The sequence below is a fragment of the Hyperolius riggenbachi genome, chromosome 5 (genome assembly GCF_040937935.1).
Source record: "Hyperolius riggenbachi isolate aHypRig1 chromosome 5, aHypRig1.pri, whole genome shotgun sequence".
Classification (NCBI taxonomy): domain Eukaryota; kingdom Metazoa; phylum Chordata; class Amphibia; order Anura; family Hyperoliidae; genus Hyperolius; species Hyperolius riggenbachi.
The window spans coordinates 141,207,499-141,213,498 of NC_090650.1; the positions used below are offsets into that span (position 1 = coordinate 141,207,499).

General features: G+C 43.6%; 2 protein-coding genes across 2 annotated transcripts in view; both read right to left on the minus strand.

The window, feature by feature from the left end:
- Nucleotides 1-6,000, minus strand: part of ZDHHC3 (zinc finger DHHC-type palmitoyltransferase 3) — a 321,718-nt gene that overhangs the window by 297,589 nt on the left and 18,129 nt on the right. The window lies entirely within an intron of this gene.
- The window catches only part of CDCP1 (CUB domain containing protein 1), a 71,718-nt gene that overhangs the window by 60,009 nt on the left and 5,709 nt on the right, over nucleotides 1-6,000 (minus strand). The window lies entirely within an intron of this gene.

Below are 6,000 nucleotides of genomic sequence, written 5' to 3' on the forward strand. Positions count from 1 at the left end.
GCGTCAATGAAAACACTCCCATTGACTTATTTTAACGGCGGTTTAGTTGCGGTGCAATAATCGCACCGCGTGTAGTGGAAAGGAGCCCTTAGAAGCAGCTGAATACTGCTGCATCTTTGATGTGACAGTGAATAGCAATTATTTTGCACTGGCCGGCCACTGTAGTCATCAAAAAGATTAAAAACGCATAAATGTAAAAAAAAAAAAAAAAAAAAAAAAAAAAAAAAAAAAAAAAAAAAAACTTTTAAAAAGGACCAATATTGCAAAAAATTGGAAATTTTAAAATATATGTAAACACATACAAATAGGATGCATTTTTTCCCCAGAGTAAAATGAACCACACATTTTTCTTCTATGTTGCTGTGGCTCACAGTAGGTAGTAAAAGTTTTACAGAACTGGCATGTTTTGGACTAGTCAATCTCGTCATGGAAGATTTTTAGTATTTTGTTTATTATTTACAAAAGCACTCACTGGAAAGGATCTATACAACTTTGCAGACTGCCCCCACCCACTTATTTGCACACTACTTTGGAAATTGGACTGAGCAACTGCTAGTGCTTTCGAAATTTAGAAAAACCCTTAGGGCACTATCACACTGGCGCAGTGTCCAAGTCGGGAGCAGAGGGAGACAGCCCTACGCGCTCCCAGGCTCAGCTGCTTCTCTGGAGGCCTCCAGAGAAGCAGCTGAGTCTGCAAGCGCGTCCCGACTTGGACACAGGTAAGGTTCTCTTCCTATTCACTCTTGCACCTCATTACCTGCACTGTTGGCACCTGTATAGAGATTTTGCAGCGATCTTTTGCACTACTACACTAATACAGGTTGCCACCAGCGACCGCACGACTATGGTCATTAATCACTCATTTTTTTACTCTTAAAGGGATATGTCCCTAATAAACAGAATTGATTATTTGAGATATGTTTGGACAGATTGATTGATTCATTCATTCATATATAGGGTAGTTCAAACCCTCAACTAGAGACAGGCAATCTTTTTTTCTTTTGCATAGTATCATGAACTTTGCCTAGGTTGTTTACCTACTTTGATGACAAAAGTTTTGCTCCCTTTCTTGTTTTGTATATAATCCAAGCGGAGATTAGTCTCAACTAAGTGACAATGAGATAAAAGAAGAGTCATTTTTAGCTCATTTCACTCTGGAAGAAACATACTTATTTGTATGTGTTTACATGTATTTTAAATTTTACAAATTTTCGCAATAGTGGTCCTTTAACCTCTTGACGACCAGCTAACGCCGATTGGCGTAAACTGGTCGTCTGCGGGTTACCATGGATTTTCCATGTCAGTTCACGGAGGGTGTCTCCGTGAACAGCCGGAGAGCCGCCGATCGCGGCTCGCCGGCAAAATGTAAACAGGCGGGGAAGAAATCCCCGCTGTTTACATCACACGGCGCTGCTGCGCAGCAGCGCCGTAAGGCAGATCGGTGATCCCCGGCCTCTGATTGGCCGGGGATCGCCGGCATACGATAGGCTGCAGCCTATCCTTCAATTCGCAGGACGGAAATCCGTCCTGCGCAGCTCACAGGGGGAGGGAGAGGGAGGGAGCGGGCGAGACGGCGGAGAACGCTGCGGAGGGGGGCTTTGAAGAGCCCCCGCTAAGCAAATGCAACCGGCGGCGATCAGACCCCCCCCCAGCAGGACATCCCCCTAGTGGGGAAAAAAAGGGGGGGTAGTCTGATTGCCCTGCTGCACTCCTGATCGGTGCTGCGGGCTGCAGAGCCCACGCAGCACCGATCAGTGAAAAATCCCCTGGTCGGCAAGTGGTTAAACACGATAAGAGGAAGCTAAAGCTACCTCCTCTAGTATCAATTTCAAGATGAGAGGGCATTTGTGAAATCTGGCAGATTTAGCACATCCATTTATCCATTCACAACACTTGCATGTTAATATAGAATCATTAGTAAATCCATGGCAAGTCTGCAAGGTCACTTGTTTCCAGCCCTAGAAAACCTTGGTAAACCAGGTTCTTTTGCTAGAGGAAGATCATTTTTTTTTTTAAAACTACCGTAGGCCAGCACTGGCACCTTCCACAGGTTTTCTTTGGCTAGCGGCATCACTACATTCCATGCTCTCTCTTTTTTTACAGAGACACGCAACAGCTTTGCGATTTCATAGTTTACAATGTTATCCGATTTGTATTTGCAGTGAGGACACAGATCTACATGGGCAAATGTGGCAAAGAGATTAGCAGCCTCAGTCCTAATCACAGCCAGATCATTATTTGTTTGGCATTTTAGTGTTTTCCTGTGTGTTTTGGGTTTCCCATAGTTGCTTCGCCTCGATTCTCTACCACAGTACAAAAACATACTGGCTGGTTAACAGACTTTCACCTAAACTGGTTGTGAACTATGGAAGCCGCAGTAGATAAAATAATCTTGCTGAATCAAGAACAATGCAATGTGAGTTGCTCAATATATTCTTTAACAATGCAGGAAGCACGTCAACACTTGCTATAAATAATAATGTCACTCCAAGTGGCACATTTGTAGCTTCCAGTGAAAAATGGCGCCGGTTAAATAATGGCGCCCCCTTCTGCCCGATATTTTTGTTTAAAACGATATTTATCGTTTAATGGTGCAGACCTTGTGAACGTAATTTATCGTTTTAAAACCTGGTTTTGTTCTGCTGGAACGCTATTTATCGTTTTAAGCTCTGCTTTGCTGCCATTTGGAAAATGTCTGCCCACCGACTTTAACGTTTAATAGCAAAGCCCCCTTAAAAGATAGAAAAACTAAGTTTGCAGGGAATGTTAAGAAGAACAGTGGAAACAAGAGGAAAAAAAGTTTTCAAAAAGACCTTATAGTTTGAGAAAATCGATTTTAAAGTTCTCCTCCTGACCGTGGGAAAATTAAACGCCCGCCGACTTTAGCGGTTAATAGCAAAGCCCCCTTAAATGCCAGAAACACCAAATTTGCAAGGAAAGATTTCCCATACTCTGACAGAACATTCAACAAAATTAAAAATGTTTAATTTTTTTTTTAATATGGTTTCCCACTATCTTTTTAACATATTCTGCAAATTTGGTGTTGCTAGGATGTAAGGGGCCTTTGCTACGAACTGCTGGGAAATATTTCCCACACTCTTTGACCGGCGCCATTTAAATCTATCTTTTTTTCTTTGAACTTTTAAAATCTATTCTCAAAAAGTATAAGGTCTTTTTGAAAAAAAATTAATAAATTTTCCTCTTGTTCCCACTGTTCTTAAAGTGAACCAGAGACGAAGCACCCTTGTGTATTTTACCATAGAAATCAGTGGGAACATTAGAGAAAACATTTACCATGCTCTCTGTTCCATCCTCACTGCTAAAAGTGTCTGTTATCTAGCTGAGATAAGAATCCCGGACTGAGCATTGATTCTGGCTTTGCTATAATGACTCAGCTATAATGATTCCTGAGCAAAGCCAGCAGGGGGCAGGCTTGGACTTGAAGACAGCAAAGAACACAGTCTCAGCTATAATTATTCTGTAGCAAAGCCAGACCGACTGCTTAGTCGGGATTCTTATCTTAGAGGTGATAACAGGCAAATTAAACAGAGAACAATGTAACAAAGAGCAGATTAGGTGTTTACTGTCATGTTCCCACTGATTTATAAGGTAAAATACATGAGGTTGCTTCATCTCTGGTTCTCTTTAACATTCCCTGCAAATTTGGTGTTTCTGGCATTTAAGGGGGCCTATTAACCGCTAAAGTCGGCGGGCGTTTAATTTTCCCACGGTCAGAAGGAGAACTTTAAAACCAATTTTCTCAAAAACTATAAAGTCTTTTTGAAAAAAATGTTTTCCTCTCGTTTCCACTGTTCGATTTTAAAAATCGATTTTCTTAACAGAAACTGCAAATTTGGTGTTTGTAGCTTTTAAGATAAATAACGTTTTGACGGTCGGCACAGTTTTTTAACTTTATAAATCGATAAATATCGTTTAATAATGATTTTTAATGAGGCGCCATTTTTATAAAGCGCCCGGCGCCATTTTTCACTGCTCCCCATTTGTATGTTTTAACCCCTATACCAGGTTCAATTTTTTTCCTAGAACTAGGTAGCCACTCCATTGCAGAGCTCGATTTTTGACTGTTTGGAAAAAAGTTCATGATGAACCAAAATATCAAATTATTCACTTTAAAAATTAGGGTATCTGGCTTGAGGCCGAGGCATTGAACCACAGACTGACATTATTACAGACTGCAATCTTCTCAGAGAAACTCAGTCTGTGCTTTCTCACTTTGCACCTTGAACAGCAGGATGATCTAGTCCAAATAACAGCAGTTTATTTTCCGAGATAAAAATAAAGCCAAATCCCCCTCCCCCCCCCCCCCCCCCCCCCCAAAAAAAAAATAATTAAAAATCCCCTTGTCTTGAAAAAGGGAAGCCTCTGGATCTTGCAGAAGCGTCCCATGTCCTTCTCTCCCCCACCCCTAAAAACTATTCAATATGGTCAGATTCATCCACAAGCAGCTCCATGCTACTGCGCAGGCATGGCCATGCACACAGGCGCAGGCAAACTGCGCTCATACACACTGAGAGTCCAGCTATAATTACAAAGCCAACAAGCTCTTTTCAAATGTTTCATTGGGTCGGTGCGTGGCAATGGTGGTGGTGGTGGGGGGGGAATGGGAGAGGCAACAAGGACACAGGAAGCCTCTGCAGGATCTAGAGGCTTCTCTCTTAGGTAGTCTATCAGGAAGGTTAGAGGGCAGATTTACATCCAATCAAAAGCTTTCAAGTTAACAGAAAAAAAATCTGTATTTGTATCATCAGCTTAACCCCCTTAACGGTAACCCAGAGTCAGTGGTAGCTGCCGCGAGGCTGCTGCAGAGCATAATGCGCAATGGGCATTTCTACTCCCCTCCCCCAGGATCCAGACGGCGGAAGCCATTCTCCTTCCGGTCCTCGGAGGCTCTGGCCCTCTGGTGAGGCTGCCAAACACACCATAGGGTTACAGCGCCACCCCAAGAGGACGGAGGGAGAACTGCAGCGCTGGATCCCAGGAAGGTGAGTAAAGTGCAGGGGCTGCTGCAGGCCCTCTCGTGGTAGGATTTTCTCTTGCTTTTAGGGTGTAAAGGAGACTCAGGAAGGATTCATTCCGCCAGGGAAGTTAAAACATCCTTGAAGCGACATGTGACTAGATTAAATTAACACGGGTACATATAGTAGTTTAGTGCTGAATAGGGTCATTATTTCTGCTCGTTTTGCAGCTGAATGAAGCAGATTTTTACATCAGACTGTCATGGCTTTAGAATTCAGTCTTAAAGTATCATTTAAACTAAAAGCAAAACTATAAGGCTCTGTTCTATGTCACTAATGTCCTATTTATCGCTAGTACATAGTTAATCATCTAAGTTTATGCTCAAAATTATCTCTTAACCTCCTTGCCGTTCTAAAAAATCCGGCAAGGAGGCAGCGCCGCACTTTTTTTACATTTTTTTTTTTAAATCATGTAGCGAGCCCAGGGCTCGCTACATGATAGCCGCTGAGTGGCGGCGTCCCCCCACCCACGCCGATCGCCTTCGGCGATCAGAGTATGCAGGAAATCCCGTTGAGAACGGGATTTCCTGCAGGGCTTCCCCGGTCGCCATGGCGACCGGGCGGGATGACGTCACGGCCGTCGTGACGTCAGAGGGAATCCCGATCTGCCCCTTAGCGCTGCCTGGCACTGATTGGGGCGGGGGGGGGGGGGGGGGGGGCGGCTCGGCGGGTAGCGGCGAATCGGCGGCGAGCGCGTACAACACGCAGCTAGCAAAGTGCTAGCTGCGTGTAGGAAAAAAAAAATTATGCAAATCGGCCCAGCGGGGCCTGAGAAATCCTCCTGCGCAGGTTACCCCGAACTGAGTTCAGGATAACCGGCAAGGAGGTTAAAGCATACCCGAGGCAACATGTGACATGATGTGATAAACATGTGTATGTACAGTGCAAAACATTAATCAGGCTGTTTTTTTTTTTTTATTATTATTTTGCTGCCTGAAAGAGTTAATTTTCAGGCATGCAAGTG